Raw genomic sequence first — 14,858 nt, 5'->3', positions numbered from 1 at the left:
AGTCTTTATTCACTAACAATTTAGAAGACTTAGTAAAATGAGTTGGGTCGATCCAGCCCGGCCAAGGTCCGCATTGTGTTAGGCAAATTGAGGCCCGACTCACCTTAGATCCACGATTGAAGCATATTGGGCTGTGTTTTTACTAAATCTGGAGCCAACTCGGCCCAAATCCGACTTTGTTAGTGAATTGGGCATTGGTTTTGAGCAGAAATTTTGTCTTGCACTTTTGTTTAATTTCTTATGTAGTAAGTAGGAGTACTTTTTAATTTTTATTAAATTTGGATGATATAGTGTTTTTAACAATAATTCATGTACTACGTTAGTTGAATGATTCTAAAACTATATTGAAGATTACAAATTTATCTTATTATAATTATTTTTGGAAAAAAATCAATTGTATCGAAAACTTTTGAAAAATACTACTCCGTGCCATATGCCAAAAAATAGTCTTCATTAGAAGGCGACACGAGTTTTAATACAAAATTAGTGGACGACATGAGTTCTAATGTAAAATTTGGAAATCGGTAAAAATTATGATATTTTCCTTTTTAAAAAAAGTTCTCTCGTACATTGATATATAAAAATATATTTTTCTCTCCACTTAATACACAAAACATTTGTTAAAATCATGTGTCATCACCCAATTGTAACATTTACTTTGAGATGGAAAGAGTTGCTGGGGTTTGTATTTAAAAGATGTTTCGAGTGTAAATGCCTTTGTACAGTAAGCTCATGCATGTATACAAGAAACGTCATATCCACTTGTTTACCAAATTATTGAGAATAAATAATATAATATAATGGTTTATTATTCAAATATAATAAACAAGTCTAAGGCTTCTTGCTAACAAGGTTAAAATAAGGGAATACGATGACTTTCATGTGTTCACCAGTAGGGGACTTGACCAGATCTAGTAAGAAGAAAAACGAGTTCACAACCTAGATAGGTCTTGGCTACCTATGATGGGGTTTGGTGCCCCTTGCAGAACGGAAGACTTGTACAAAACAAATAAATCAGATACGGATCTATTTAACCGATTATGCGATTAATCAATTCACATGTTAATCAGATAATTGCATGCTAGAACACAAATAATTCACGCTTAGAAAAATATAAATCCTAAACATGATTTCTACGGTATATAGTTACCGATTTTGATTCTCCAAAGAATCGTCGATTGCTCGCGCTTTCTCCACGATGATGTTCTTGAGTACTAGACCACGGATCTTCTCTCTGGTTCCCGAACTGTATCTCGATATCAGGGTGGGCTGATATCATCAAAATGCTAGGACTCGAATAAAGAAGACAGAAAATTCCTCACGGAGGAGGAGCTGAAAATCTCACGGAGGAGAAAACCAATGAAAAAATCGTTTCCTTTGGTAGAGAGGAACGAAAATTTCATTAATGAAATAATTAATTATTTTGTCTCCTTTATTCTCCTATTTATATTACGTTCATTTTGGACCCAAACAGGGATCTGTGGAAGGTTTTGGATATAGGCTCCTCCAATTAGCTTTTTACTAATTAAATTGAACCCACAATTTCCTTTGTCATGGTAAATATGATATATACTTGCTATGCAAAAGCACAACTAATATCATACTTAGTACACATTATAGCATACCTGAGACATCCATCTCCAAAACTAGTCTCATTATTCTTGATCTCACTAAGTGTCAAACGACACTTCGACTAGAGACAAGACAATTCCATCTTGAAAGGTAAAACCTTTGCATGAAAATTATAATACTAAAACGTTCCAAGCAATGTATAGATATAGGATTCCTAAGAGAATCTCATAATTCTTTCTAGCAATCTTAAAAAGACTTAGATGCTCAGAATGTAATTAGTTTCTCTTTAATCCTTTATCTTAAACTGGGCAGACAACCAGTTTCCTACGCCAGATGCCAATCTTAGTTGTTTGCAACTTTTGTAGATTTCATCATCGTAGAGTACCAATAATACCATATTTAATGCACCTTCAACTTCCTTGTGCTTACAGCACTGCTATGGGCAAAAGTAAAATTTCAGATATTTGACAATTTTGATAAAACACATATACTCTGATTTAGATGCTTGCCTAAGACCACGAAGGTCTTTATAAGCTTCAAATGATGCGTTTCTTGCCCTTAATTACATATCCATTAGGACGTTCTAGTAGATGATTTCCTCAAGACTTCTATTTATAGAAAGCTATCTTGACAATCATATTACATACATTCTAATTTATGCAAGATCTGATAGACAATAGGATCGAATCAATCCTGGCACAACGACATACGAGAGGATTGTTCTCTTTGGGTATAACCCATTGTCATTCTCTAGCCTTTCGAGATCCACATTTACACTTGCAAATATATTAGCTCCCACTGACCGACACATCCTATAGGTAATATTGCAAGTCTTGTAAAACATGTTGTCTTTCTTAGATTGTAGTTTGGAATCTATCACCTTTTCAAGGATGAATATCCAAATGAACCAATACTACATTGTAGTTAAAGGGATTATGTTCAAGTTGATCTAAGACTGAGTCTTACGACACTCTTAGACCCATGAACTTGTTATGTTCCTAAGAACGCTCCCACTACGACCTGGTTCTCACAATCATAGGTTCTAAAGTTGATTTTATTAGTGCAAAAGTTTCTAATGGTATGAATCCTTGGTAATGTGGAAAATCTGATATCTCTCTCTTTATCTTGAGAGTTATCACGTTATTAGGCTCGTAGTTCCTCTCTTGATCTTCATACAAGAATTTTATCGATTAAAGAACTTATAACCTTACATCATTTTGGACAAGCTTAAATCATACCTCAGTACTCAACTCCAATTACTTGGATACCTCTCCAACATGTGTTGGAACAACATTACACCTTGAGATGTGCTAGACTAGAGACGCTCTAGTCCACAACTCGTGTTTTGTAGAAGGTACTGATGTTGGTAGTTTCTTTAACGCTTATACCATCAATGAGAGTGCAACTCATCACTTAATCAAACTTGTCTTAGAAAGACTTCGATTCCTTCTTACATAACTATCTCATTCATTAGAAAAATGCTTGGATTCGTCAATGGAGATTAGACTCCCACTACTGATCATAACCTTTTGCTCGTCTTCTTATGGTGTAAACCATTAAGACTCGCTAGTCTTTTTATGTTGCACTTCTATAAGTATTCTGAATCAAACGGTTCTAACTCATAGTGCATCAAACAGACATTCTCGACTTTCAAGCTATTTAACAAACAAATTGTTAAAATCTTAATAGTCTAGATCAGTTTGAACAATAGCTAAGTATTTTCTTGGCCTTAACACTAAGAGCCATAAATACTTTATCATTCAATGATTAAGAAGTTGATGTGTTGTTGAATACTCAACCTTGTCTCATTTATATTTTTTTAATACTATGATGCCTTAAGCATCAACCATAAAACAATAGTTGAGCATTAATAGCTCCCAATGCAACAAAAACCTAACTGGATCAAGATCTCTTACTTAGAAGTTGCATTGTCATGTAAGTCATTGTCCTTCTATAAAATAGGTCAATCCAACTCACAAAGCATCTTTTCTCGCTTTAAACAAACTTTGATGACAATTCAGGCTCTCCCATTTTGATATCTAGTCTTTTGTTCAAGTGAACTAGGACTAAAGAAAAATGCAGCCTTTATGAATTCGTCATCTATCATGTTACTTTCCTCTAACAGTAATATAACGACTATTATTCTGAAGATTTTCTACTTTTCAGTTAAACCTTCTTGTATCCATTTCTTATTACTTTAGGCGATGACTTGTGTCAGAAACTATTTGAGTGATCAAAAGATCCTCAAAACATTCTGTCACTCTAGGATATTCCAATCGAATCATCTTGACAGATTCTATTGATATCCATCTTTCATCGTCATTAACCAAGACTTGTCGAGCTACTTAAAGGAAAATAGCTTGACCTTATTCCTCAAAGAGCTTGTCAAGTACATGCATAATGCATTCTCGAACATTCTTCGTGGAATTATGTCGAGGAAATGGAGGACATGAATCATTGAGTATAAACTCCAAGCTTTCAGTGATGAGAATCTTATCCATTTTCGTTTCCCGTCTACATAATTTAGGCATTCGAGTTTACTTTCTTTAAGGATTGCAGACAAATATTAAACGACATAATGAAGATTTGGCAAATAAACTTATTATCACATACTTATGCTCAATACATAATCACAAATAACCACAAAACAATTATGTATCTTGCAACTGTAAAATCGAAAATAGGTACCTTCCATAAAAGGTCAATACTCATTCACAACTTTAACATTCTTACTGGTCACAACACCGACGAATAGTCCAGACACCACAAAATGGCATGGCCGCCTAATGTTGCCTAAGCACGACCATCCGATTTAGCATTACGGAATTTTATCTCTACAACACACTCCCATGACAATGTTCATGTGCTGATAACAAAATCAAGCTATCTCATAAATTCTGATTGAACCCTGAAACTCGTAGTTCCTTAGAATTATTGTCCCCACAGAGTGGGTGGCGATAATATTAGGAACCACTTTCTAGTTCATTCTATTTATTGTGTGAGAAGTCCGCCCTTATGGACTTACTGTTTCGTAGGATTATTGTCCTCACAGAGTGGGCGACGATAATATTAGAAACTAGCTTCATAAAATTTGCAAACCAACCGATGAAGACCGTATACAACGCACTTGTTGTAATCATCACTTAGATATTTTGTATGGTTTTTGCATAATTATCACATAAGCAAATAAAACAGATAATCCACTTAAAATAGATAAACACCAAATAAACAGTTAAATCCATTTAATCCATGGCATTTAAACACACTGGATAATTAACAACATCATTTAATCTAGTCAAGGGAGATTCAATTAAATAATTAACTTTTATCTTGGATAATAATTATCCAAATTCATTTAGGATTTATCAAGATAGAGTTAACTATCTAAATCCATTTAGGATTTATCAAGATAACGTTGATCTAGGATTATCATTATTTAAATCGTACTAGAATATTACTAGATAGAAACAATTCCATCATAATCCATTAGATAAAAATAAAATCCTATCAACCAAGATTTATATCAATCTCAATTCAATTTAGAATAGACAACTAGAATATATCAAACATTACTTAGGATTTCTTAGATAAATAAATTTATCTAAATCCAATTAAATAAGGATTTTCTTATATATAATCTTTATCCTAATCTATCTAGGATATAAATCCAAAAGATAAGGATAACTTGGATTAATACTTATTCTAATCCATCTAAAATTTGTCTAAATAGAATTAAATCTACTCAAATCTATAGGAAAAAAATAAATTAATATTAATATTAATCCTAATCCATCTAGGATTTACTTGGAGTAAATCCATATAAATCCATAGAATTAGATAATATTATATTATCACTCATTCACATCCATCTAGAACTTATATATGAATAAATTCATATAAATTCATAGGATAAGAATAAAATACTATATTATTACAATCCAAATCCATCTAGAGTTTATTTATGAATAAATTCATATAAACTCATAGGATACGAATAAAATAATATTTTCATTATCTAAATCCAACTAAGATTCATCTATGAATAAATCCACATAAACCTATAGGATATAGATAAAAACTTAGATTATTATTTTCCTAATATAACTAGGATTCATCTAGGAATAAAATCCATATAAATCCATTAAATAAGGAAAGAATCTAATTAATCCATGATTTAATTCATAATTAAATCTTATATAATATATAAAATCCACAAGTTATAATCTAATCTAATTTCCAAATTAATATTGAATTATCTCCAAAATTAATTCCAATGGTTAGGAAACCCTAATTTAATTTTGAAAAGTGAAGTCACGAGACGAGACAAAACGACGTTACGCATAGGGAAACCCTAATCTTGCGTTGTCGTACTCTCACTGAACCGCAGCCGCTGCTGGGCTCCCACTCATCTCGCGATCTCGACGAGCGTGACGCCTCCGACGCTGATGCGTCGACATCGCTCCGCCAGTGCTGCACTGCACGATGCCGACACTGCTTGCTGCCAGTACCCAGTCGAGACAGCCCCAGCCCGAGGGCCTGGGCTGCCTGAAGTCCGGTCACCGCCACCCACCGCTGCGTTGTCGACGTGATGCTGCCCGAACTCCACCGCAGCAGCCTGCCCATCTCGCGAAGTTTCACAAGGGAGCTGCTTCTCCGCTGCTCCACGTCCGCCATGGGAGACAAGCTCCACTCAATTTGCAATTTGCAGCATAATGATTCAAAGTGAATCACGTACAACGAATTCAATATTTGTAATCATTACATGTATTGAAGGTATAAATTGATTTCGGAGAATTAATTCTCTCAATTTGGGCAGATAATCAATTCACGCAGCATTTAACTTCTTCGATACGATATGTTGATTTATTAGAAACAGCGACCACGTAACAAAGAAAACATACATTCAAACATCTCACATAACATGAAATTAATCCACATAATTAGAGCCAAAAAAATTAGCTCTGATACCAATTGATATTTGATGGGGTTTGGTGCCCCTTGCACAGCGAAAGACTTGTACAAAACAAATAAATCAGATACAGATCTATTTAACCGATTATGTGATTAATCAATTCACATGTTAATCAGATAATTGCATGCTAGAACACAAATAATTCACGCTTAGAAAAATATAAATCCTAAACATGATTTCTACGGTATATAGTTACCGATTTTGATTCTCCAAAGAATCGTTGATTGCTCGCGCTTTCTCCATGATGATGTTCTTGAGTACTAGACCACGGATCTTTTCTCTGGTTCCCGAACTGTATCTCGATATCAGGGTGAGCTGATCTCATCAAAATACTACAACTCGAATAAAGAAGACAGAAAATTCCTCACGGAGGAGGAGCTAAAAATCTCACGGAGGAGAAAACCAATGAAAAAATCGTTTCCTTTGGTAGAGAGGAACGAAAATTTCATTAATGAAATAATTAATTATTCTGTCTCATTTATTCTCCTATTTATATTAAGTTATGGACTTAATTAATTAATATCTTATTAATTCCAAGAGTGGACTTAGCAAGAAATATTTATTTATTATTCATATAGTAATAAACTCAAACTGCCCAATTTTCAGAATAATAAAACCTCGTTCGAGCTCCTCTTGAGGACATTATCAAACGAGACTCACCTCGCGCACGATTCAACATAATTGCAATCCTAGCACCGCTAGATATTAATCACCACTTGTGACATCCCTAACCCGAAACCTACTTTATTTTGCATATTATCATATTATATTGTCATTACATGTTACAGTGGCATTTATACTACAGAGTTATGAGTGTGTCATAGAGAATATATTTATGGTTATGATTGATTCAATATAATCGAATATATAGATAGTTTTGATTTACGGAAATCATTAAATGGATGTATATATATTGTATTATAGTATAAATTAGTATATATATATTAGTTATATAAATGTGTGTGCATGTGTACTATGTAGTACTAGTATTTATGTACGTACATATTTATGTATATTAAATAGGAAATGATAGTTATCCTAAACTAATGTATAATATAAATACTAGTAGTAGTATAATTTGAAAACACAAATATGTTAGTATATACGTTGGTTGTAGTTGATAGTGCCACTGATATTATATGACAACTGTCAAAAAATTAAAATATATAGCATGCATGTTACCATTTTTTTAAATCAGTAGCTTTAGTTATTATTTCTTCTTAACCGGCTTAGTATGCTTATATATATGTACACGTAGACCAGAGAGAAAAAAGAGAAGAAGAGAGGAAAATAGAATGATAATAGTTAGTAGAAGAAGATGAGAGAAAAATTAGAAGAAGAAAAGAAATAAGAGTTGTAGTAGATCGCAAATCAGAATCGAAATTTTAGTGTTACATAAATTAAGGAATAAGATATTAATGATTCGTAAGTTGATGTGAGTTACAGTTATTATAAGGGTCGGCGGCTGATGCATTTTGGTAACCTTCTCCTCTTCATTATTTTTACTTGTAGATAAATTTATAGTATATAGAGTGGTCAGAGGGTCCCACTGCTTTTCATAATGTTTTAAAATATGTACTTGATAAAATAATGGTTTTTGAAATTATATAATATGTGTGCTTTATGTACTTGACGTGTAGTTATTTGTTTTAAAATTTTAATTTATTTATAGTAAGTGCATAAGTCATAGGGGTTGGGGTGTGACAATTTAGGTGGTATCAGAGTGGGGATAGAATCCCGCTAGGACATAGTATTCATGTATATCATATGATACATTTTGGTGATAAGTTTCATTTGCATTTGTATTGTCATGAACATATGTCACTGAGGAGAGAAGGGTCAGCCGCCCTGTATCATCAATTAATTGTAGAAACATTTCATATACATGTTGCATCATGTGGGGATTACCCAGGCTTTTAGACCAAAGAGTACATGGACCATTGATGAGGTAAGAGGTAGAAAATTTAAAAGAGCTCGGAAAAGTAGAAGTTGTTGATTTTATGGGACTAATCTGACTGAGGCTGGGATATAGTTAAAAGTGAGAGAATCGGTGTTCAATCAGATGAATTGTATGTCAGAAGAAGGTTTTGATTATAGAGTATCTCTTATTTGAAGCTATACTTACTCTTGGTGGGAAACAACAAGCTATGATACAACCTCTGGTATTCAGTTCAGATGATTTTTCTAGAGAAATCAATGCTAAATATGTGCAAAGAAGTGTATTATGATACGAAGCAGAGAAGGTTTTATCTTTAATCAAGGAACTATGTTTGTTGATTATGAGCTGGCAATATGCACGGTTTTCTAGAGAACGTGTTGCGAGTTAATTCAATTGAGCTGCCAACGGATATTGATTATCTTGTTCATACACAAGTTTTAATATTATTATGGGTATAGATTGGTTTTCACTTCATCGAACCAAGGTAGCTTGTCAAGTAAAAGAAATGGTAATATAAACATCGAGACAGGATCGAGTGATATTTACGGTAATCAATATATTGCTCCAGGTTTTCTTATATTATCTAGATCGGCTTTTTGATTTATTGGAAGTGCGTATTTATTGGATTTTCACCTTATCAGTAGACATATTTCTCTGTTGAGCACTGCATTTATTTTTATTTCTACTTATCAACCATCTTCATTAGAGTTTCAAGAGTTGAAGAAACAGTTACAAGAGTTGTCAGAGCTATGTATGACTTAATGTTTTACCTTGAAGAGCACCAATATTATTTTTGAAGAAGAAAGATGATACACTGTGACATTATATATACTATTGGAAGTCGAATCGAGTGACAATGAAGAATAAATATCTATTACCGAGAATAGAAGACTTATTTGATCAATTTCAAGGTATGCAACTGTTTTCGAGTACTGATTTTCGATCAAGATATCATCGGTTGAAGATAGCTAAAGAGAATATTGCAGAGACACCATTTTGAACTCAGTACGACCATTATGAGTTTTGGTTATACCTTTTGAATAAACTATTGCACCTACAACTATTTATGGCTTTGATGAACAAATTCTCTCAACTATTCCTAGATCCGTTAGTGATTATTTCTATTGACTTGCTATTATATTCATGAAGTACAGATGGGCATGTTAATCACTTGCAGTCAGTATTACAAGTTCTGCGAGATAAACAGATTATTGCAAGGTTGAGTAAATGTGAGTTTTTGCTATAACATGTGGTATTGTTGGGACACGTGGTGTCAGGTCATGGAATAGAAGTGGATCTACAAAAGATTGAACTGGTTTCAAGTGGAAATGTTTCTTGATTATTATTAAATTGATAATGAAGTTAGTACGACAGAATTCTTCTTTCATATGGAGTGAAGCATATCAAAAGAGTTTTATGAGTGGAAGCATCGGTTGAATATGTCACCTATTTTGGTTATCTCCGCAGGTACAAGATATTATGTTATTTATAGTGATGCGCTGAAACATGGATTTGGTTATCTTTGACTTAATGGAAAGTTTATTGCTTATGCGTCGTAACAATCGCAAGTACAGGGAGTTTCTTATTCTATTCAAAATCTGTTATTAGCGACATTATTTTGCTTTGAAGATTTGGCATCATTATCTGCAGGAACGCTTATATGGTATTCTAGTATCTTATATATTGATAGAGATCTGTGATTTACTATCTCGGTCTTGATAAAGTCTTTTTGTGAGTTTCACCTCAGAAAGGCGTCATGCGATTTGAGCAAAAAGGTAAGTTGAGTCCTCATTATATTGAACCGTGAGATATTGTTGAATGAGTTGGACCATTGGCGTATAGGTTAACATTACCTCCAGAGTTGACACAGATTCATAATATTTTCTACGCCAGAAGGATTTGGCTTTATCGATCTGATTCTTCGCAATAATTATCCACATCTGTTTACCGGTTAGCAATTTCATAGACTGCGTTAACTTAGAGAGAAATGAATTTTGCGGACAAAATTCTTAAAGTGGGGAAGAATTGTGACATCCCTAACCCGAAACCTACTTTATTTTGCATATTATCATATTATATTGTTATTGCATGTTACAGTGGCATTTATACTATAGAGATATGAGTGTGTCATAGAGAATATATTTATGATTATGATCGATTCACTATAATCAAATATATAGATAGTTTTGATTTACGGAAATCATTAAATGGATGTATATTATAGTATAAATTAGTACATATATATATTAGTTATATAAATGTGTGTGCATGTGTACTATGTAGTACTAGTATTTATGTACGTACATATTTATGTATATTAAATAGGAAATGATAGTTATCCTAAACTAATACTCCCTCTGTCCCATTAAAAATGAAACGTTTCCTTTTTTGGTTGTCCCATTAAAAATGAAACGTTTCCTAAAATGGAAACAACTCTATCTCTACTTTTTCATCTCTCTTACTTTACTCTCTCATCATTAACTCACAAAACAACACTACATAAAATCTTGTGCCATTTTCCAAATGTTGCATTTTAAGTAGGATGGAGGGAGTATAATATAAATACTAGTAGTAGTATAATTTGAAAACACAAATATGTTAGTATATACGTGGGTTGTAGTTGATAGTGCCACTGATACTATATGACAACTGTCAAAAAATTAAAATATATAGCATGCATGTTACCATTTTTTTTTAATCAGTAGCTTTAGTTATTATTTCTTCTTAACCGGCTTAGTATGCTTATATATATGTACACGTAGACCAGAGAGAAAAAAGAGAAGAAGAGAGGAAAATAGAATGATAATAGTTAGTAGAAAAAGACGAGAGAAAAATTAGAAGAAGAAAAGAAATAAGAGTTGTAGTAGATCGCAAAGCAGAATCGAAATTTTACTGTTACATACATTAAGGAATAAGATATCAATGATTCGTGAGTTGATGTGAGTTACAGTTATTATAAGGGTCGGCGGCTGACGCATTTTGGCAACCTTCTCCTCTTCATCATTTTTGCTTGTAGATAAATTTATAGTATATAGAGTGGTCAGAGGGTCCCACTGCTTTTCATAATGTTTTAAAATATGTACTTGATAAAATAGTGAATTTTGAAATTATATAATATGTGTGCTTTATGTACTTGACGTGTAGTTATTTGTTTTAAAATTTTAATTTATTTATATTAAGTGCATAAGTCATAGGGGTTGGGGTGTGACACCACTACCCAATATATCAGGATTATTGGGTTGCGAAAAACCCGCACCATTTGATAAGTCAACGTAGTGCATAATCAATACCGTATGCTCAATGCTAACATATGTAAATTAAGAAATAGTATTTTATCAAGACCTAGTCTTTCAGTAGATAGCATAAAGACAAGTCTTGCTGTTAGATCCGTTTAGTGCTATACCACACCAATGTCATCTTATTTCAGTAAGTCTTAGAAATATGCGGACTGGCATTTAGATAGTCTAAGCCTATCTAAGTTGTGAAATTCTTCTTTTTCTTTTGCAAAAACAACATAGATCTGGCTGTGTTACCTTAAAGTGGACGACGCCCACAACCGGTCTACTAAGCAAAAGACTTGGACTTTGATTGCTTCTTATACATTTAAATTTTTATAAAACAACTTATAAATGCACAAGCAAACACAATGTAATAATATTCTGATTCTATTCGTGCAAAACTGCTCGAATAATACTGAATCGGGTTAAACATGGATTGTAGAGTTTTTCGTATACAAGCAAGATTCTATTCGCTCGAAACTGCTCGAAACATGCTTTTCAGTATACCAAACCTAACAACCTATTGGTATGGTTGCAGTATTTGTGATAATTCTCTCTTACTTAAGAAGAGATTAGAAACACTGGTGGCGTAAAGCATTGAAAGGATCTAATACGAAATGTATTCTTTATTGCTATCTACTGAAATAATATATTTCAGAAAGTTTAGTATTTTCTAGTCTACGATATTAATATCAATATTGTTTATTCAGTCATGATATCTTGGGTGGTAGTAATTGAATAACATGAAGGTATTGGAATATTATTTCATAGAATTCGAGTTCCCAGTGTGGTATAATTAAATACCCAAGAGATGTTTGAAAAAAGAATTTATTATTCAGAAATCTGTGCAAATAGAATTTTATTCCACGAATAATAAATAAAGTTTCAAACTAGGAAACTCTTTGGAGAATTAATTTAATTCAAGTCACATAGCAGACAAAGAATTAAATTGATGGATTAAGATAATCTTAAATGCGGGAAATATTGTAAAATAAAATGGAATCCAAGTTCTTCGTAATTTGGTGATTTAGATGGGAGTGCAATATTATTCTTTAGTGGAACAAAAATAATATTCCATAGATAATATATTAAATCATGGGTTAATTGATTTAATTAGATATTTATCTAATGGGTAAGCCCAACATCTAATCACTCCATGGATCCTCATTCTAGCCCAACAAGTCTATCTTATAAATAGAGAATGAGATGGGAAACCCTAGCACACAATACACAATTCACAACTCCTCCTCAAAACCCTAGCCGCCTTTACCGGCGCTCTCTCTCTTGCCTCGATTTTCGTTTACTAGCACAAGGGAGATTAGGGTTCTTGGTTTTGGTTTTGTTCTATCCTAATTCATAGGATTAGATCAAGACAATCTCGTGTTTTGTGTGGTTTACCCAAGATCTCATTTCACCATTATCGATTCTTCGAGATCCGCCCACACGGATGAATAATCAAGGACATGGGAATAAGATGAAAGATTTGTGGTCGAGAAATCAAGGCTTACCGGGAGGATCAGCAAGCAACGTCAATCCTTCAATGGATCGAGAGGTAACAATCAGATCTACATCAAATAACATGTTTATGTGTAATTTTGATGTGTTTTCTGTAGATCTAGATTAATTGCATGAAAATTGGATTTAATCACATAGTCACCTAAATAGATCCGTAAGGATCTGTTTGTTTTCCATGTCTTCCACTGCGATAACCGCAACAGGAGTATTATTTTTGAGAAAAAAAACTTTTCACAAAAATTATCATATCCTATCTTTTCAGTAATTTTGAACCGTGGACATTCTATGCTTAAGGGCATTAGCTAAAATAGTGAACTACTATAAGTAACTTCCAATTACTCCCCTTGTCCTCCAATATAATATGAGTCTCATTTTAACTTTGGTATAAATTTTAAAACATACTCCGTATAAAAAAAATGTATTGAAAAAGTTAATGGAATGTGAATTTTACTTTTATAAATTAATATAACTATTAATAAAATATGAGTAAAAATAGTTAATGGAGTTCATTACTAAAAATAATTATAATAAAATGGCCAATTAATAAAGGATGTACAAAAATAAAAATCTAAGACAATTAATAAAAAATGGAAAAAATATAATAAAAGAATCGCACAACCAATTTTATGTACCAAAGCATTTATTCCTAATACATTCACTATCACAAAGCACAGTATTACATTCTACAAGTACTTCACAGCCACAATAAATGAGTATATTAAAAGGTAGTACTAATAGTCAAGATACGTTGTTTTAATTAATAATGTATGATTATTTAAGATTAGGCCTTTGCTCTAGATAATCTTGTTTATGTGAAGATAGAATTTTAATTCTATCTATTAAATGCTTAATTAAATAATCAAGTTTCGTCATTATGGTTATGTGAACTATTTGTAAATGCGTTTACATTTTTTAATGATGATTGACGGATATTTAATTTGAGTTATGATTTTATTTGTTAAAGTCTTGTTTAACTCGAGCATCGCTTGTGTACTTGTTGCATTGCATGCATAGCTAGTACATGTTTAATTCTCCTTTGTATGTGGATGCTTGCTTGATCTGCTTTAGAGATAATTAAACTGTTGAAACCACAAACACGAAAATATGAAGCGATAATTACAATACGTTTGTATATGGCCTCCATAAAATTGATCTAAGTACGAAGTAGTGACCGACCTTACAGGAGGAATATTACTAGTTTGTATGTTTAGATTTCTCTAGATAAAGGTTATGAAAATCGTAAAATTAGTTTTTCAGTAATATCGCGACTGATCTTTACCGGAGCAATATTGCTGCGAAATTATAAGGACTTGTATTTTAATAATGCTTAGAGGGAGCTATAGGAGGAGATGCTTGTCCGGTTAGACCTTTCTTTAGAGGAGTTCACACACAAATGAAGAATCCTTAGTGCTTAATTTTATGGTTAAAACGCTTTAGCAATATTAGTCAGCCATGCCATTCTTATGTTCTCTGAACTATCTGTCGATATTGTGGCCAGTAAAACTAATGAATTTCTTGCATGAATAAGACATGGCTTACTAGTTGAATAGCTTTTGTGCTTGATTTTTGTGGATGTAAAGTG

This window comes from Salvia hispanica, chromosome 5 (genome assembly GCF_023119035.1).
Source record: "Salvia hispanica cultivar TCC Black 2014 chromosome 5, UniMelb_Shisp_WGS_1.0, whole genome shotgun sequence".
Taxonomy (NCBI): Eukaryota; Viridiplantae; Streptophyta; class Magnoliopsida; order Lamiales; family Lamiaceae; genus Salvia; species Salvia hispanica.
This window is presented reverse-complemented; position numbering follows the sequence as displayed.